A 19,525-nucleotide genomic window follows, 5' to 3' on the forward strand; every position below is an offset into this window, starting at 1 on the left:
ATAAACATATTCATATTCAGAGCCCTCCTTTTCTGTGTGATTGTCTCTACTCATAGTCCTTGTAGTGAGCTGGTTTGGAAACAGCTCTTCCATATCTTGTGCGTACGGTCTTGTGTGTTTCACAGGTTTGGCTGGAAGAAGTTCCAGCTGCATGAGTGTCCCGTTGAGGTTCTGTGAAGCGGGTTCTTACGCTCCTCAGTGCATGGGGGTGGTGAATTTCCTGCAGGTGGCTCGTGCCACGTTTGAGTTTGTTCCCATTTGATGTTTGCACAGTGTAGCTCCTTGGCTCATCGCACTTTTGTATGACGGTGGCTGGATACCAAGTCCCCTTTTCCTTGTTTAGGGCAGATACGTGCTGTCCGGGACGAAGTGGAGGTAGTTCTCTGCCGCTGCTGCGGTCATGATGTTCCTTCATGTGTGCTGTTCTCTGCTCCAGGTGGAGTCGGTTTTCCTCCTTGCCTGGGTCTCCTCAACTCGGCAGCAGGGTGGTGAATGGCCTTCCGAAGATCAGTTCTGCTGGTGATGGTAATTTACTGTCGATGGGTGTTGCTCTGACCTGGAGTAAGGCCACTTGTATGTTACCTCCTTGTCTCGTGGTTTTCTTCACAATGGATTTGATGTGTCGCACATGCCTCTCAATGAATCCATTGCTTTTTGGATAGTGGGGTGAGCTCGTCACGTGCCTGATTCCCCAGTCAGCTGTGAATTTCTGGAACGCGTCCCCTATGTACTGGGGTCCATTATCTGTAAGTATCTCGTCAGGCCTTCTAAAAAGAGACATGTACATTTCCATTTTTTGTGCAACTGCCTGGCTGGACACAGGCATGGGCATTTCATCCACTAGAGGGAACTTAGAATATCTGTCCACAATCAGTAAATACTGATGTCCATCGATCTCGATTAGATCAGAAGCTAGGGATTGCCATGGTTTTGACGGTGTGTTGTGTGGGTTGAGAGTTGCTTTGGATTTGCATCCTGATGTTCCACGCATACGCTACATGACCTGCAGACTCTTTCGATGTCATCGTTCATTCTGATCCAGTAGACACTTTCTCTCGCCAGTCGCCATGTCTTTTCGATGCCCCGGTGTCCTACATGCAGCTGTTTGAGTATAGAATCAGTCATGGAGTCTGGGATGAGCACCTGTATGCCTTTGAATATGACTCCTGCTTCAACTGCGAGCTCATCTCTGAATGACCAGTACTCACGTAGTTGTCTTGGTAGAGCTTTGATGTTGTCTGGCCATCCCTGGTGGATCAGCTCTTTCAGTGCATTGAGTCTGGGGTCGCTGGTTGTTTCCGTGCGGAGTGCGTCCTGTTTCTCGGGAGAGAAGTTTATCATTGCAACAGCGAGCATCTCTGGATCCTCGACTTCTGCCTCTATTCCGTCAATGCGCTCGTCCAGCTCGATGTTGCTGTTGTCGTCAGGGTTGGGTAGTCGGCTGAGTGTGTCTGCCAGGACCATCTGGTTTCCTGGTCGATACGTGACCTCGTAGTTGTAACCTTGTGTTTTTATCAGCATTTGCTGAAGCCGTGGCGGGGCGGCATGCAGTGGCTTTGTGCACATGGTAACGAGGGGTTTGTGGTCTGTAACTACAATGAATGACTTCCCATACAGGTAGGTATGGTATCGCTGCATTCCATAGACTATGGCCAGCATTTCTCACTCTATGTTGCTGTACCTGGATTGGCAGTCGTCCAGTGTCTTTGAGCCAAAAGCTATGGGTCTTTTGTTCTGCACTAATGCCACGCCCAGTCCTTTCTGTGATGCATCGACCTGACGTGTCAGAGGTGTGCTTGGATCATAGTACTTCAGGCAGTCATGTTCGTTGATAACTGATTTCAGGTCCTCAAAGCTCTTTTGGTGGTCAGTGTCCCATGTCCAAGGCACGTCACTTTTCAGCAGCACCCTCAGTGTGTGTGCTTTGTCTGCGAACTTTGGGATGTAGGGTGACAGGTAGGTCAGCATCCCCAAGAATCTGCTCAGTTCATCTTTGTTCTGGGGTGTCGGCATTTTCTGGATGTCCCTGATTTTGGCTGGGTCAGGTTTGATACCTTTGTCTGTGTACAGGTTGCCAAAGAATGAGATGCTTGTCTGTTTGATTGTGCACTTGTCACTGTTGAACACAATACCTGTCTTAGCTGCTCTCTGCATCAGGTTGGTCAGGTTCCTGTCATGCTCCTGTTCGCTTGCTCCGTAGACTGCGATATCATCGGCTATGCTGACAACACCGTCGAGCCCCTCCAGGATTTGGTCCATCTTTGCCTGGAAGAGATCTTGAGAGACACTGAGACCAAATGGCAAACGTTTCCAGCAGTATCTACCAAATGGAGTTCGGAATGTGGTTAGCAGTTGTGACTCTTCCTCTAGGTGTATTGACCAATATCCAGCTTTTGCGTCAAGTTTGCTGAATATTTTTGCATTTGCAAACTTCGGGTTCAGTTCCTCCACAGTAGGAATCTTGTGTGGGCATCTCCTAAGGCTGGCATTAAGCTTTTGGGGGTCTAAGCATATACGAAGGGAACCGTCTTTCTTTGTGCTGTATGCCAGACTCGAGCACCAGTCTGTGTGCTGTTCTACTTTTCTTAACGCATCTTGTTCGACTAGGTTATTCAGTTCATCTTTCAGTTTGTCTTTGATGTGAATGCTGCACTTATGTGGTGGGTCTATGAATGGTTCAGCATCCTTTTTCAGGAAGAGCTTGGCCTTTCCACTGAAGTTGCCAATTTTGTCAAACTGGTCTGGGTATGCTGTCTTTAGGTCTGCACTGTTAGATATGGTCATTTTGGGTTTTGTCTGTCTTGTGTTGACTTTTTTCTGGTTTGCATTTCCTTTCTCGGTCACTGCATCTACATTGACAGTCACTAGGTTTAACAGTTCACATGTTGGCAGCCCAACTATGGCTGGCCCTGGTACGTCTACAACATAGAACTTTGCATTGATCCATTTGGATTCTTTGTACTGGCATGGAATGTCAATGGTGCCTAGGCAGGGGATGGCGTGACCACTGTATGCAGATAGCCTCCTGTTGGTTTTTTCAGTCGTTTCTGGGTGCATGCATTTTCCCCGTACATCTGCTTGAAGGTACGTAATGGGAGTGTGTTGCCTGACGCACCTGTGTCTATCTTCAGACGTAGTGTGTATCCACGACCAGGTAGGTCAGGTGGTGTCACCTTCAGGACTGTGTACGCCTCCTCTCTGGCCGGCTTGCTGTCTGTGCTATGCATGCACTTTTCACTGATAGTTATGGAGTGGAACTGTTTCTGGTAGGTACGTTCGTTGTCACTGTCCGTTTCACTGCTACTCTCTACAGCATGTATGCGAGTCCTGCTCTGTTGCTTTTTGTCTTTATGGGTTTTGCGTTTGTGCTGTTTGTCTTGTGGTGTGTGGGACTTACTTCCCCTGCTCCTGCTCTGGCTGGAGTGTTCCTGGCGCTCTCGTTTGGCCTTCCTGCAGCACCGCTCCCAGTGACCTTTTGCACCACACGCATTGCATTCATCATCATATGCAGGACATCGACGTGGCTTCTCCCAAAGTTACGACATATGCGGTCCCTGTCCACAGCATGGATTCTCTCATTGTGTGACAGGCTAAGTTTGTCTAACTGTTCATTGCCTGCTGTCAGGGCTTCATATTTTCGTCCCTCGGCCAGAACCTCTGCTAAGGAATATCCTTTTGGTTTGCTGTATAGATCATTCCTCAGGGCATCATGGGGAGTGCTCGCAATAATAAGCTCAATCATACGCTCGTTAAGCTCTTCGTCTGAAAACTGACATTTCTGTGTTAGTGTTCTGGCTCTGGTCACAATCATCAATATTTTCATCTGGTTTCTGTCTGTGTTGCATCAGTTGCAGTCTATGGATTCTGAAATTTACGTTCAACTTTAGCTGTTTTTCAAAGAAGTCCCATAGTTTGGCAGGCTTTTTCCTTTTCATCATCGGTGAGACCACTGGCGTTCAGTCTTTTTAATCCTTCATCTCCGATTCCACGACATATTTTCCTAGCTTGTTTAGCTGCGCCATTTATTTCTTCATCTTCTAAATACAGAGTCATTTTCTGTTTATACCGTGAAATTGCCTCACCCAGGTCCGGGTCTGACCAATTCATCGTCGGTAGATGCGATGCCATGACGTCTCCTGTTGCTAGCTAGCTAGTTAGCTTTGCGGCTAGCTCAGCTCCTGCGCACTCTTGCTTGAATGATGACAGAAATTATCCACGGACAATTTTAACAGTCTATCTTCATTCTTCATAGAGAGTACTTTGCCGCTGCCACCATGAAGTAATACTTGGGGTAGTATTAGTAGAGGATCAATGACCACACCAGGTTATAGAACTCAGGTTTAATCGTGGCTCAGTAGGCAGACGTAATAACCATACATGGTAGTGGTGTAACCATAATAACAGTCCGGGTAGTACATAACACCTAGTGTAGTTCCAGTGGATATACATAGCATTATATCACTACACGTGTTGCAGCTGCCATCAGGACTGTGTAGGTAACATATAGCTAGCAGAAAGCACTATTAACGGGGACAAACTGATACACGGTAGCCATCGGATCTCTGGTCTCACTGGAATGCCAAACAAGGGCAACCGGCCGTTTATTTATTGAAAAGCATAATTAGCAGCACCTGTAGAGTAATCACCCGCCCCCCTCTGCACAGTGACGTCAGCATAAGGGCATTCAAGACAGACAGTGTTCAACACCCCCACTTGCTCTTAGGCTGATTACAGTATGCAGTTGTCAGGTACATCTAGCAAAAAAAAAATAAAAACATCTTACATACCAAAAACAAAAGAAACAAACTTGTCAAGCAGAGCTTTAGTTACAGGTTTAGTCAAAATATCTGCAACCATGTCTGATGTGGGGCAATACTCAATAGTTATCCTTCCATCACTAAGTGCAGACCGAACAAAATTATATTTAATGTCAACATGTTTACACCTTTGACGACATACAGGATTCTTGGACAGAGCAATGGTACCCTGGTTATCCTCATGGATAGTCACTAGTATATAATCACACCCCATATCCATCCCATTCAACAGGTGAACAAGATACATACTCTCCTGTGTAGTAGCCGCCAAAGCCATGTACTCAGCTTCACATGTGGATAAAGCAACAGTGGGTTGTTTCTTAGACTTCCAAGAGATAACAGGACCCGTTTCAGAGAGGCAAAAACAATAACCAGTAATACTTCTTCTGTCATTCTGATCTGCGGCCCAGTCAGCATCACTGAATGCAATAAGGTTAAGGTTCACATCACTTCTCTTGTAACACAATTCATGGTTAACAGTTCCCTTCAAATATCTGAGCACATGCTTTGCAGCTACCCAATGCTGCTCTCTTGGGTCAGACAGGTGTTGTGACAGTTTACTTACAATGAAGCTAAGGTCTGGTCTAGTACTTGTCATTACATAGATCAAACTGCCAACCATTTCTCGGTACCTCCTCGAATCAACAGGGTTACCTTCATCATCAAATTTCAGTTTGTTCTCACATGGGGTCGATCTTGGTCTGCAGTGAGTCATGTCAAACCTCTCCAGGATTTTTGTGATGCACCTCTTTTGGTTCAGCTTTATTTCACCATCTCCCTGTGTAAAGTCAATACCAAGGAAATGTTTTAGTTTACCAAGATCTTTCATCTTGAATTGGTCTCCCAATAGCTCTTTCACATTCCTGAGGGTTTGACTGTCACTCGCTGCAATAAGAAGATCATCGACCCAGATAATCAAAATGATTCTCTCACTCCCAGTTTGTTTGCTGTAAACACAGTGGTCAGCTGGGTTCTGAACAAAACCATTTTGGCAAAGGAAATCATGCAGCATTTTATTCCAGTTTCGTCCTGACTGTTTCAGGCCATAGAGTGACTTGTTGAGCCTACAGACTAGTCTCTCACCAGTTTGAGACTTAACCTCAAAACCTTCTGGCTGTTCCATGTATTGCTCACAGTCAATGGGAGCATATAAATATGCAGTTTTTACATCCATTTGTTGCAGCTCCAAACCATATTGTGCAGCAACCTGCATTAAACTGCGTACAGAGGTCATATCAGCGGTTGGGGAAAAGGTCTCACTATAGTCTATCCCTTCAATTTGACTATAGCCTTTAGCTACATATCTTGCTTTATATGTGGTTTCAACTGGGTTTTCCTTAACGCTGTAAATCCATCTGCCCCCCCACTGCATGTTTACCTTCTGGCAATGTTGTTAGGGTAAAAGTGTCATTTTCCCTCAGGGAACGCATCTCATCCTGCATAGCTTTAGCCCATAGTGAGGACTCTGGTGAGCCTAGGGCTTGTTTCAGGGTTTGGGGTACATCACAAATAACCATGTAACAGTAGTCAATGCTCGTTAAAACCTGGTCATCACACTCATAATCATCTAGATACGGGGGAGGTCTCCGGTCTCTCCTTGGACGACTACCTTCCCCACTCATGTTGGTGTCTGACTCACATTGCTCTACATCTTGTGTACTCTGACTCGTCATCTCGATTTGTGGTTGGGTCTTAGCGCCCTCTCTGGGCAGAACACATTCACTGGTTTCCTGGTCTGTCTGAGTCTGACATTCAGTAGCGCTCTTTGTAATGAACTTCACCAACCTGTTCTTAAACACTTTCCCTGTGTCTGGATAGTATACCAAGTATGCAGGACTGTTCTTGTCATAACCAACAAAAATACCCTTTTCACATCGGGGATCAAGCTTTTTCTTATTTTGTTTGTATGCATAGCACGCAGAGCCAAAAATATACATTTTGGAAAGATCAGGCTTCTTCCCGGTCAACATGTAGTATGGAGTCTGCCCTACATGCCCATTATAACATCTGTTACGGATAACCGCAGCAGTCTGAACTGCATATGTCCACAGTTCTTTCGGTAGGCCACTCTCAAGCAACATACATCTAGACATTTCAAGCAATGTTCTCCAGCTTCTCTCGGATGTCCCATTTTGATGAGGCGAGTAAGGGGCCGAGGTCTCGTGTCTAATGACATTTTTGCTAAGCAGTGACTGAAAATCTCTCGACATAAATTCTGTACCATTATCTGATCTGTTACATTTGACTTTGCCATAAGGTGCAACGTCAGCAAAGAACTTTTCTGTGCCCTTCACTGTGTCGCTCTTGGATTTCAAAAAATAAGTAAATGTAACGGGGGCAGTCCTATGCTGGTCAGCCTGCTGCACGCCCGTCACTCTCATCATTAGCTCTGCGTTGTGTTCTATTTTGGGTGGGGCCCCAGGTGTTGTGGGGGGCCCTCAGTCTTTCATCATCATGATCAAGGAAGGAGGGGGGACACACAGGACTCTATTTGGCCCACCTTGCCATTTATTTTGGTTTCAAACCCTTCGACAAACGTCCAGTCCTCCAGCTGGAGCGGTGTTTCTTACGGACGTGGGGGTCGAAGCTCAACCACTGCCCGGACTTCACTCGTGTGCGTTAGAAGGAGAAACCGTCCACGGGACTCCGATGTAAGAAAGGATAAACAAGTATTTTATCCCACAGCTTGCAGTATCTTCTTACAGGGATACTCAAGGTTACGTTCTCCTCAACCAGCAAAACTGTGCTACGGTAAGAAACACGCGTGGCTCGGCTCGATCGCTGCTTGAGACTCCTCCCACAAAACAAAAATGGCCTCTCCCGCGTTCCCTCTTCCGTGTACCCACAAGACCTCTCTCTTAAAGCGACAGTACAAGTATATGACGGTCGTTATAAAACATACATAAAAGTAAATAATGACATAAAATAAAATGTAGTAAACACAAATGAAAGGATTTGGTGATATTTCATACTCAAACAAAATAAAAACATTAATTTTAACCTGGTTACATTCACCCCTCCTGAAATTCACCAACATCCTGAAAGCAGGATAAAAAGAGAAAGAGGAAAGGAAAAGCCCATCACTGACTACTGGCACAAGTGAAAAGAAGGACCTAGTCCTCCAGTCAATTTAGGAGCTACCTCGGTTACGAGGTCCAGAAAATAATGAGGTTGATCAAGTCTCAGAATTCCCTTAGATCAATGCGACGCCTGATACGCCACACCATGCACTTGGCCCAAAACAACCCTGTCTGATAGACACCTAATAACTCACATTAAACTAGTTTGAATGACTCCAACCTCCATCAAAGTTCAAACCCTCACACTCCGTAGAAATGGCATCTGAGCCATAGATTCTATTAACCTGTTCACTGACCTCATCACCCTCCCTGTGTGTGTCCTAACCAAACCATGGCTCTCTACTTGTGTGCGTGAGACAGTGCGAGCTGCAACATCTGTATCGAGTGAGGGTGGTGCCCGTGTGCGAATCAGTGTGAGATATAACACCTACATCGAGTGAGTGTGATGCCTCTATGTGTGGTGCATGTGTGTTGTGTGGTGCGTGTGTGTTGGGTGGAGACTGAGCAGTGGCCCCCACAGGACTGACTACCAGACTAGACGGAATGAACTCTTCCGCTTCTGCCCACTCAGATCTAGGCGAGTCTCCAAGTGATGAGACTGCTAGCCCCACTGCATCCCCTGAGACCGTCAGGCTATCTGCACTGTCCTCCTCATCGGACTCTGCGCAGTCAAGCAACTGACTGGTTGTACTGGACTCCTCACCCTGATCTAACTCAGGAAGGGGGAAGAAGTTGACCTCCAACAAACGGTTCCTGTGCACCACCCTGGTGTGCCCCTCTGCATCCTGAATCTTGTAGACGTGGATATTGGGGTTGACACCGACAACCGTGTACACTCCGTTCTCCCATTTGTCAGCCAACTTTCTCTTCCCTCGCTCACTCTGGTTCGCAACCAAAACACGATCCACGACAGACAGGACAGTGCCCTTGGCGTGTCTGTTGTACTGTCGCGCCTGATGCTGCTGCTCAGCCGTGGAGTGCTTCTGAGCGATCTCCATTGCACTCCTTAGACAGGAAAGCAAAGACTGAGCATAAGAGTCATAGTCAACAACGTGAGGGTCATGCAAAACCTGCCTGAACATAACATCCACCGGCAGTCTTGGGACACGCCCATACATCAGGAAGAAAGGCGCGTAACCCGTGGTCTCGTGAACAGTGGCATTGTACGCGAGCGTGAGAGAATGGATCTGCTGAGGCCACTGTTGCTTCTGCTGAAGCGGAAGGGAACGGAGCATATTCCCCATCGTGCGATTAAACCGCTCTGTCCCGCCATTACCCATAGGATGGTAGGCCGTCGTGTGTGACTTCGCTACACCCGCCAACCTGAGAAGCTCTGCAATCAGGTTGCTCTCAAAGTTTGTGCCCTGGTCAGAATGTATTCTCTCCGGAAACCCGTAAACACAGAATACATGATCCCAGAGTTTCTTGGCGACCTGCTTCGCTGTCTGATTGGCGCAGGGGAACGCGTGAGCAAGCTTAGTGAAGTGGTCAGTAACCACTAGGACATCGACCGACCGCTGCTTACTGTCCTCAGCGGACCAGACATCCATACACACAAGCTGCATCGGTGCGGAGGTTTTAATGCTCTCCAGGGGCGCGCAAGCAGCTGGCTCTGGGGTCTTCCCAAACACACATCTCCGACAGCATCTGACATATGTTCTGATATCCCTCTCCATGTCAGGCCAATAAAAACGCTGCCTTGCAAGAGAGAGAGTACGGTCCTGGCCCTGATGACCAGCGTGATCGTGGATGCCAGACAGTGCCTTGTCTTTCAGGCTCAGAGGCAAAACATACTGAGACCTCCTCTGCTCGGACACTGGGTCCTTTGTCACCCTGTACAAGACACCATCATTGACTTCCAACTTTTCCCACTGTTTCAACAGCCTGAGGACCTTCTGGTCAGCACCATGCCTCTCACGCCTCGATGGCCGCTTCCGAACAGCGACAAAGGGCAACACCTTGGAGATGCAGGGGTCCTGCTTCTGACTCAACCTGAGCTCCTCGGTGGATAACATCGGCAGTGTATCCTGACCACCCGACAGATGCTGAACGTGTTGGACCAAACTGAGTGCTCTGAATACTGATGCATCAGGCCAGTCACATTTGGCTTGACAAAAAGCCCTGACCTCAGCTGCATCACAAGCAAACCCAGATCGCGCACTGCTCACTGTTTGGGACTGGCAGCTGAGTCTGAAAACATCCTGCACAGAGTGCCCCTCAACCCCGTCGGCTTCCTGAACAAGGGCTGGGTAGGGCTCCTAAGTAGCCTCTGACTGACGGGCTTGGAAAAAGGGTCGCGACTCAACGCATCCGCCACCACGTTTTTCTTCCCTGGCAGGTGTTTGAGATCAAAGGTGTAAGACGCCAACTTAGACACCCAGCGGATCTCACACGCGTCAAGCTTCGGCTTCGTTAGGAGATAAGTCAGCGGATTATTATCTGTCCAAAGGGTGAAGATTTGACCCTTCAGCCAGTGGCTGAACTTTTCACAAACACTCCACTTCAGCACCATGAACTCCAGTCTATGAGCTGGATACTTCCGCTGTGAGGCACTGAGGGACTTGCTCGCCAAACCAACAGGTCTGGCCTTGGACTCTCCTCGGGGCACTTGAGACAGCACCGCGCCGAGTCCGTCCAAAGACGCATCGACCGACAAAATGAAAGGCACCTCAAAGTCTGGATGGGCAAGCACCACACACACTCCAGTAACATCGTCTTCAACAGATCAAATGCTTCCCCAAATTCCACCGTCCAGTCTGCGGAGGTAAGCTTACGGAAGCTGCCATGGGGATTCTTATCCTTAGCTGACCTCTCCCTCCTCTTTTGTCCAGCTGTAAGGGCGAACAGGGGCTTAGCCACGGAGGAGCAGTTCGGGAGGAAATGCTGGTAGTAAAATACCATACCAAGGAAAGATTTCATCCTACGAACAGAAGGCGTGCACCCATCACCTTCCATGAGATCCTGCACTGTCATGTTGGAGATGACCTCTACTTTGGAGGGATCGACAGACACACCTCCGCCATCAACCACGTGGCCCAAAAACCGCACCTGCTTCTGCAGCAGATGACACTTTTTTGGAGCCAGTTTCAAGTTGTTCTCCCTCAACCTCTGAAACACAGTGCGGAGCCTCGACAGAGCCTCAACCTCTGACGGCGCGAAGACAAGAAGATCATCAAGATAGCACAAGAGCTTCGTGAAGCTCAGATCCCCAAAGATCCCAATCATCATTCTCATGAAGGCTGCAGGGCTATTACAAAGGCCCTGTGGCATGCGATTGTATTCATGCAACCCAAGGGGAGTCGTGAAAGCAGTGTACTTCTTGTCATCTTCATGCATTGGGATGTTGAAGAAGCCAGAGGTGAGGTCCATCGTACTAAAGAGGCAGTTATCACGCAGCGCGGCAAGACAGTCCGACTGGTGTGGCAAGGGATGAGCGTCTTTCAAGGTCCGAGCATTCAGCCATCTGAAATCAGTGCAGATCCGAAGCCCGCCATCCTTCTTCCACACCATAACCAGCGGTGAAGCGTATGCGCTCGAGGACTTCCGGATAATCCCTTTCTCCTCCATATCAGTGAGAACCTGTCTCAACTTCTGATAGTGGGCTGGGGGAACCCTCCTGTAGGGCAAGCGAAAGGGGCGCTCATCCACCAGATGGATGCGATGTGTGTATCCTGTGACCTCGCCACAGTCCAGAGAGTCCCTGGAGAAGATGTCATGGTACTCGGTGAGCAGTTGAGTGAGCTGGGACTTGCATGCCTCACTAACCTGACAGGAGCTGAGGTCAATGTCACTGAGTCCGAGCTCTGACAAACTCCTAGCCGGCTGGACAGGGGGACAGGCACTACCTGTGGCGTTGGACTCGTGCCTCCCCGTAACTGATTGCAGTCCCTGGAAAACATTAAAGTCCTCAATCGCCAAGCATGGAAACACATCAGCCAACTTGCAGTTCCTTTTCAGCGTGATGGCTTTGTCAGACGGATTGACAACAGTCATGGGTACCCACCCATCACCCCAGAGCGGTGTGACAAGTCGACCTACGAGGACACCGCGTGGCATGGCCTTGGAGTCTGTCGGCTCCACAACAACAGTGCTTCCAGCTGACATAGGCACCTTAGCAGGAAGTCTGCCCCAGACTAAGTGCTCGTGCCTCGGTAAGAGTGTCACGGCCTGGGTGAGCTTAACAGTATCCATCTTCTCAGGAACTGCACCACCCCTCCAGCGCTCTACATTCGTGAACATGGACAGGAACTGTTCAACGTCAGGACTAGACGGATGTTCCTGTCTGGACGCGATGTCCCAGTACTCAGTACCACTCGAGTACATGGGCCACATGTTTAATGACGTTTGTGCCGACTATCAGATCATCCTGCTGACCGGGCACGACCAGAGTGGGTATGACAAAGGAAACACTATAAAAGCATCAGGCCTAGTCTCCAGACCACCGCAGCCAATCAAGACAATGTTCTCTTCAGGCTGCTGCTTCTCAGGTAAAACACCCCCAGAGCGGAGCTTCTCTACTGCATTTTCACTGATACTGCATGACATAGAGCCAGTATCCAACATGCCATTAAGCTGCACACTCTGGTTGACAAGAACAGGAGCATAGAACAAGTCACTGAAAGCCTGAATCCTCTGTGTCGCCTGAATTACCATTGGCGAACCCTGAGGTGCTTTGGCACACTTGTCTTCATACAAGTGAGCCAGGTCAGAGACATCAGTAAGGGATACATCTACATTACCCACACCATCCCTCTCTAGGTGTGGGTTTAGTAGTTTAACGGACGAGACTGACGACCAACTCTTCCACCAGGCTGAGAACAGAGCTGGTTGGGCGGCAGAGGGTGAGGATAGTCCCTCTTCCAATGACCAGGAGACAAACAGTTTATACATCGGTTCTCCCGGCTGCAGTGGGAAAATGTGGAGTGATCCGGAGACTTACAAACCCTGCACAACCGCTGTGGTGCATCTGGCACCCGCCCTGCGGCGCTAGCTGGCGGTTGAGTCAGCGTCGGTGTCCGGACCGCAGCGCTAACTGGAACCTGAGTCTGCATTGTGACCAAACGGTCTAGCAAGCTCACCAAACTCCTCATATAGTCATCACCGCCAGAGACAGGTGCGGGAGACCTTGCACAAAATGGTGTAGGAGATGACGCATGAGCCGGGACGGGAGATAGCACCACCGGCACGGTCGTGTTCAAGTCGGGAGCCATGTCGACTACAGGGACATGAACCTGTGAATGGAACCTACGCTCTACCACGCCTGCTTCACGTTGTCCACCTGCAGCAACACGGGACTTCCTCTCCAGCATGTGCTCATCAAGCCTCTCCTGGATCACGCTAGCAGACCATTTCCCTGCGGACTTGAACTTAAAAACATTGGCAAGAGACTGATCTGGACAGTGTTTGATAAACATCATGCTCACCTCGTGGGTTGGCTCTTCAATACTACGGCCTTGCCGCTTCAAGCATTCGTCAGCCACCTCCACTGTCTTATTAAGCCTAATCCAATACTCCATAGCATCCTCACCTGGCTTGGGCAGCGTACTGTAAAAGTCCGCCAGGGGCATGCTCGAGTATGTGAGGTCACTAAAGTGTTGCTTCAGTACATCAAAAATAATGTGGGGGTTCGCTATGTGGTCGACAGATGTGTTGCGCAGCTTTATCCTCACCACGTCCCCTGCTTTCCCCATAAGCTTAGCTAGAATCTCATGTGACTGCTCACTAACTGGAATGGCTCGCTTCCTCAAATACAAAGTCATAAGGCTCTCCCACTCATGAACTGTAAACTTATCAGAGCTATCGCCCCTGAAAATAGGAGGCTCCCTAGCGTCTGTCTGCATTACTACTCTAACACTAGGCACTGTCTCCGAACACTGTTCAGCAGACCTAGCACTGTCTGTGTGTGTGTTTCTAAGCATTTGTTTTTCCTGTAGCTTAGCAGTGATTGACTCTCCTATCTTCTCTGCTAACTGAGTAATGAGCATGGCTAACTCACCCACTGGCTGCTTGCTGTTACCTAGCACAGCCCCTTCGCTGATACCTGGCCTGGCCCGTTCTACGTAGCGTGTCGAGGTGAACTGAGGAGTGCCAAATGTGGTCTGGTCTCTAGGTCCTGGTGCTCTGGTGTCTGGTTCCCCGCCCTCTAAGAGCTGCCCGAAACTCCTACCTACACCTAGCCGTAAACCCCCACCCACATCTAACTGGTACCCCCTCTCCATAGCACACTGGCGATCCAAAAGATCCTGATCAGCAATGTTACCCCCACCTACGTACGAACCACCCTCTGTCATGTTCCTCCCTCTAACACTCAGATAAAATAAAAACGTGACAAGCTCAATTCATTTAAATAATTGAATCTAGAAAGCACTTAAGAGATTGAAACAATCACATACAATCAACAAATTCACCAATAGATTAATCACATATGCACATATCTAGTAGTTTACATCAATAGATTATTCACACGAGTCCTTCGATCACATCAACATTAACTTTTTTTTCCTTTTTTTTCCCGTGTGTTTTTCTTCCTTCAATATATACAAATGTCCTGTTCACAAGCCCAGTCCATGGTAACCACAGCTATGACTGTCCAGTGTCCACACAGCTCAACTCCAGTCCACTGTAACATGAGTGTACAGTCTATAGAAATACCTGAGGACGTCTGGGGCTTGATGACGACAGCAGCCTCCCGCGGCGAGCATCTGATGTCACTCTCAGGATCCAGGAGAGTCACGGCACCAATGTAACGGGGGCAGTCCTATGCTGGTCAGCCTGCTGCACGCCCGTCACTCTCATCATTAGCTCTGCGTTGTGTTCTATTTTGGGTGGGGCCCCAGGTGTTGTGGGGGACCCTCAGTCTCTCATCATCATCATGATCAAGGAAGGAGGGGGGACACACAGGACTCTATTTGGCCCACCTTGCCATTTATTTTGGTTTCAAACCCTTCGACAAACGTCCAGTCCTCCAGCTGGAGCGGTGTTTCTTACGGACGTGGGGGGTCGAAGCTCAACCACTGCCCGGACTTCACTCGTGTGCGTTAGAAGGAGAAACCGTCCACGGGACTCCGATGTAAGAAAGGATAAACAAGTATTTTATCCCACAGCTTGCAGTATCTTCTTACAGGGATACTCACGGTTACGTTCTCCTCAACCAGCAAAACTGTGCTACGGTAAGAAACACGCGTGGCTCGGCTCGATCGCTGCTTGAGACTCCTCCCACAAAACAAAAATGGCCTCTCCCGCGTTCCCTCTTCCGTGTACCCACAAGACCTCTCTCTTAAAGCAACAGTACAAGTATATGACGGTCGTTATAAAACATACATAAAAGTAAATAATGACATAAAATAAAACGTAGTAAACACAAATAACAGCACACAGACAGGATTTGGTGATATTTCATACTAGAACAAAATAAAATAAAAACATTAATTTTAACCTGGTTACATAAACATTGCTCCTGAATAATCATCAGTGAATTCCAAAATGTACTTGAAACCATCTTTGGCTGTTGGCTCTATAGAGCCAGCTAAATCTGTGTGCACCAGTTCAAGTGCGACTTTAGCTTTTACATCTGCCTCTCTATTTCTGCTTTGGGCAAATTTACCTTGAATGCATATTTCACATGGCACCAAGTTACACTTAGTTTTGCCTTTAACTCTCATTTCCTTAGTGACACTTTCCAATTTTAACACATCATCATAATTGCAGTGACCAAGGATTTCGTGCCAAGTCTGTATATCATAGCATGCATGACATTCATCATTTTCATCATTCTCGAGTTCATGCTCACCATTGTCGTAGGTGTTCAGGTAGTAGAGCCTGTTGCGCTCGCTGATGTCGAACCTGGTACCGTCTTTATGGACGAGCTGGTCTCTGCCTTGTTGAAAGGCCACTGAGGCACCGTTTGCAGTCGCTGTCTTCACGGAGAAGATGTTCTGCGGGTAGGAGGGAATGTGCAGCGCTCCCCTCAACGTCGCTTTCACCCGTCGGCCGTTGGTGTCCTCCAGAATCACCTCCGCGTCTCCTCTTCTCGTGGCAACACCCGTTGTCCTGGTCCCGTCAGCCAGCTCCAGGGTGTGTTTCGCTGGCTGGAACTTGAGTCGAAGCTCTTAAACTTGCGTTGGTCGGTGATGATGTGGGATGTCGCTCCTGTGTCCACCATCAGGCCACCTTCGGAGCCCTCCCGCTGTCCGTCGCTGACCCGGAATGCGAACTCGTGCTCCTCTTCGTCGGCGGTAAGTATGGTGGCGCGCTTCACGTCATCCCTCCTCCTCCGTCTGCATGCGGCGTCGCTGTGTGTTGTGCTCCTGCAGAGAGTGCACCACTGCCTGGGCCGCTGGCCCCCCTGGTCGTTTTGCTGACAGGCCCGGGCAATGTGACCCCTCTCCCCGCAGGAAAAACAGGTAACGTTCGCTATCCCGTCAAAAAACAATCTGCTCCAACGCGTTCCCACGTCCCTCCTGGGCCCATAACCTGTTGCAGCTGCCATCAGGACTGTGTAGGTAACATATAGCTAGCAGAAAACACTATTAACGGGGACAAACTGATACACGGTAACCATCGGATCTCTGGTCTCATCGGAATGCCAAACAAGGGCAACCGGCCGTTTATTTATTGAAAAGCATAATTAGCAGCACCTGTAGAGTAATCACCCGCCCCCCTCTGCACAGTGACGTCAGCATAAGGGCATTCAAGACAGACAGTGTTCATCGGTGTTCAACAACACGCCTCACTGCTCAACTGGAATGGCGCCTGCAGATGTGCTGTTCGGTAGGCCCCTCAGAATCAAGCTGCCTGAATCTCCTCTTCCCTTCCAGTCTTAGGCTGATGCAAAGCTACGACAAGCAGATGCAGTGGCAAAGACCAGGACGAAACACAATGCTGACGGGATGAGCCATGCTGCTCCTTTGGCTGTGAAAGTAGGCGACAGGGTCCTGTGTCGTCAAAAGAAGGAAGGGAAGTTATGCCCTGCTTACAATCCCCGCCCATACAGGGTCATCGCCATCAAAGGCTCCATGGTGACAGCCAAACACAATAACCATGTCATCACCAGAAACTCATTCCACTTCAAGATACTCACGGTGGCTGAAAGTCACCACTCTCAGCAATGTGGTTTGAAAGGCATGGACTAGACAGAAATCCACCCTGCACAAATCCCAGAGCCCTTAGCCCCTAACCCCCCTGGGCCCCCGCAGTCACCTGTTCCGAGATACCCAGTCAGAGTAAACAGAAGACCCCCGTCCTACCTCACTGACTTCAAAGTGAACTGACTAAAAGGTATAACGCAAGAGAAAGCTTGAGTTGGACTGGTTAATAGTTATTTTTAAAAAAAGTAAGGAAAGGAGGGTTGTAATGTCCATGTTTTGTAACATGTTTAGTAATGTTTCTGGTGTTAGTTTTTGTGTTTATTCTGGTCACAAGGGGGCGCGCTAGGTTACGTGTTGTATATGTGAGACGCTCTTGGTTCACGTTAAGCCCGGAAGTAGCGGAGCTGGTGAACAGCGTTAGCATCCATGGCTAGCAGATGCACTAGCAGATGTACCGTTGTCGTTATGCAAATGTTTCACTAAAGATTCCAAAACGCAGCTTCATGGTATTTGAGTTTTTATTTCAAAACTTCATAGCATGTACATCTTAAAAACCATTTCGCTTCTCTGGGAGTTAGCAACTGTTAGCCGTTGTGCTAGCTGTTGTTGAGCGGTCATAATCTTCCCTCTTTATAAAACCAAAAACACACTGGAAGACTTTCAAAGTCCTAATCGACTGGTAAAAGGCTTGGCGTCACACATTTAACGACTGACTTTCACACATTTGTAATGAAAATGAGCAGGTTTTAACTTGAGTCATACAGGCGCACACACAGCGATGATTTGTCAGATTTGCCTACATCCCAGGCGTAAAAATTACACATCTTTGATATGATCGGGATCTGGCTGAGGGCCCGATCGGAGGTGAGTGATTTGAATTTCATGTCTAGATAAGTAGTTCTGGATCCAGCTGTGTTTCAGTCCAATGTAAAAATGCATAGGCGTGTAAAATAATTACCTTTAACGCCCACAACAGTAATAATGATGATGCGTTTCACTTTAGATGATTGCTCTCTTCTGCATTTCTAGATTGGTTGAAGTGTGTTTTGATCCGTTTTGAACGTATTAAGACATTGCTAGCAATTGTTAGCTTAGCATAAATTGCCCCTTTCTCAAGCGGCAAATGAATCAAAAGCACGCTGTTGTAGCCCATTGATGTAACAGCCTATACATACGATGGTTGTTAGAGATTTATTCTTATAAATCCACTAACATGTTAGATATCAACCTGGTCACATGTCATTTCTTCTTGTTTTATTCAGTATATTTTAACGCGAGGGATTGGTAAACAAGATTCAAAAACCCTGTTTATTTTCGCCATTGGTAAAAAAATAAATGGATCCGGGTGTAGTCTGAGAGCCCCAAAGTGACAAAAAACTGTAAAGGTCTGTACATCTCTGGGGTCGCCACTGCAGTTACCACAATCCACTAAAGATGTCGTTAAGTTAAACAAAAACGACAATCTTCAGGATCTTCGCTTTAAAAGCAACGCTCAGTCCAACAAAATGGCGGTTTCATCCATTGACCCAACACGGTGCCTGAAGAGCATGTTTGAATGCTGAACATTAAAAGAAGCGAAGGTATCTGTCCTTGTGGCTGGCGATAAGCATGATGATCTTAGAGCTACTGAGAAGATGGCTTGTTACTCACTCACAGGAGCCTTCATCAGGCCTACGTCAACCTCTTTTTCCCAGTTACTGTTTAGCCCTGACTATTGTCCATTCAGTTAGTTCCCTGGGTTGTTACATTCAACATGGACAAGCAGCTCATTTCATTTCTCTTATGTCTGTGTGTCCCCCTAAAATGTGCCTGCAGAATAAGAATCAGTTACAATGTACCACACACTGTATGCCACTTGTGTACAAGCCTCAACCCTGCATTGTACTTTGAAACAAAAATACGCTATGAAAGTAATAGAAGTACAACGTTAGACTCACTTCATTCAACAAGTACAACAAATTCACCCTTTTGTTATTTTGGTAGCATTGGTGAAAGGATGGCGGGATCTTAAATAGTGTAATAGCTACTTACCCCCAATTTGAGAGCAGCTGGTGATCTACACTAACATGTCAATTTAACCTTGTAAAATCCAGAGACTGCATATCTCCAGCTGTGATGAGGCACCTTTATTCTGTGTCTCTAAGTCTATCTACAAAGTTATCTTAGTTTCTGTGTATTGTTGGAACAGTGACTATTCGGTTATGATATGCTGCTGCTGCAGTGTTGCATATTTACCCACATAGGTCACGTGATCTGATCTGATCTATCTGATCTGCTCTGCTCTGATCTGCTAATATAAAAAGGGAAAAAAACAGTGGAACCTTTCTATCCACAAAAATAGGTTATACTCTGCACATCATCCCTGTGTACAATAAGGTAGCAGGGGTCCTTGAAAACACTGAAGCAAGGAATGAAGAGATCGTGTATGTATCTGTGAATTACCAGCTACAAGCAGCTGGACCGGAAACCACCACTTGGAGAGATCGTGATGGACTCTGAGATGATGCAACATCGATCTGATGCAATACCGTGGAAAGAAGCA

At 47.8% G+C, this 19,525-nt stretch overlaps 1 long non-coding RNA gene across 1 annotated transcript in view; it reads right to left on the reverse strand.

Moving 5' to 3' along the window:
• LOC130124477 (uncharacterized) overlaps positions 1-19,138 on the reverse strand; it is a 72,491-nt gene extending 53,353 nt beyond the window's left edge. Inside the window, exon 1 of the long non-coding RNA XR_008811366.1 lies at positions 19,015-19,138. This is a non-coding gene — a long non-coding RNA (uncharacterized LOC130124477). The remainder of the gene's footprint in view (positions 1-19,014) is intronic.
• Positions 19,139-19,525: the final 387 nt, after the last annotated feature.

The sequence above is a fragment of the Lampris incognitus genome, chromosome 1 (genome assembly GCF_029633865.1).
Source record: "Lampris incognitus isolate fLamInc1 chromosome 1, fLamInc1.hap2, whole genome shotgun sequence".
NCBI lineage: Eukaryota > Metazoa > Chordata > Actinopteri > Lampriformes > Lampridae > Lampris > Lampris incognitus.